Genomic DNA, 1,538 nt, shown 5'->3' on the forward strand with positions numbered 1-1,538 from the left:
GAGCTCCGTGGTGGTATGGAATCCTTCCAGGGACCAGCCATGGGAATGAGGGGCTGCAGAGACACGTGCAGCATCCCCCTGCCCGCCATTCCCTGCCCCACACTGACCCTGTGCTGCTGGCAGTGCCCGGAGCTGGGAGAAGCCTCCATCCCATCACTGCCAGCCCAGGCACTCAGGCCGTGCCCGCAGCTCATTAGGGAGCCTCACGGATCTCCCTCATCCCTCGTAAAACCCGAGCGAGGCCGGCAGAGTGGAGCAGGGATGGATTCAGCTGCTCAGGGCAGGGCTCTGGGGTGCCATTCCCGGTGCCCATTTGCTTCCGCAGCCTCCACTCCCGGCCTGGCTGGGGGTGCTCAGGGCTGGGTTGGGAGTGAGAGGCTGCTGTGGGTGCTTGCACCACCCTTTCCTGGATCCCTGCTGGGTGGGGGGTGCAGTGGGGGTTTGGCAGTGGTGATTCCACTATCCAGGTCTCATGGGCATGGTGTTAATGCTGAGCTTCACGTCTTTGTGATGGCAAGAGTTTAATTTACACGAGCAGATCCCTCTGGATCCCAGTGATAAGCGTGGATGCAGCAGAGTCCCTGTGATAATGATGCTCCCAGGAGGGGCTGTGCTTGCCAAATCCATGGATACTCACATTTGGGGGCCATAATGCCCATCCTGCATTGGGAGTCGTGGTGTGGGCAGGGGTGTCTTGGTGCTGGGCTTGGGCACGTTTGGGATGTGGAGAAGAGCCCCTGGAATTGTGGAAGGAGCCCAGCGAGGAGAGTGGGGAGCAGTCCGGCAGTGTGCCAGCTGGATGCCAGTTTATTAACCGAGTTGGGAAAACAAGTGCAGGGAAGCCAAGGAATGTGGAGAATTTCATGGGCTGATGGTTCCTGTTAGAGGCTGGTGGTTACCAGCACTGCCAGGTGTCACCAGCCGTGCTGCCCATGCCACCAGCTGTGCCTGGCGCCTTGCCACCAGGATTTGGGTTGGGATGAGACGGCGAGCACAGCTCCCAGCTCCAGATGTGACCCCAACTCCCTTCATCTGGGCTCCCAGTCCCATGGGGGTGTGGGTTTGCATCTGGCTGCACAGAGGGCACTGAGCTCTAGGGACAAGGGACTGTGTATTCAGCCCCAAGGATATAGGATCAAGCACCCAGCTCCAGGAACATCACCCACCCAGCTCCAGGAACATGGCACCCAGCTCCAGGGCAGCACATCAGCACTCCCGAACTCCCCTCTCCGTACAGCAGCTCCCAGCCCTGGTATAAAAACCCACAAATTCGTCAAAAACTAGCGCCAGCTTCTTTATTTCATTTTTCAACGAAACAAACAGGAAACACATCTGCTTATCTTACTTTTTTTTTTGTTTTTAAGCCGAGTTATTTCGCTGGCCGCAGAAAGCGGAACCCGGGGGGCTGCGGGGCCGTGCAGAGCCCGGACAGCCCGTGTCGGGCGCGGCGGGCGCGGTGCCGGCGGGAGGCGCTGGGGCCGCGCCGGCCCCGCGGGGGGGGCGGGCGGTGCCGCTTTATAAAGCGGCGGGCGCGGGGC

This window comes from Lichenostomus cassidix, chromosome 11 (genome assembly GCF_008360975.1).
Source record: "Lichenostomus cassidix isolate B80296 chromosome 11, HeHo_3.0, whole genome shotgun sequence".
Lineage (NCBI taxonomy): Eukaryota > Metazoa > Chordata > Aves > Passeriformes > Meliphagidae > Lichenostomus > Lichenostomus cassidix.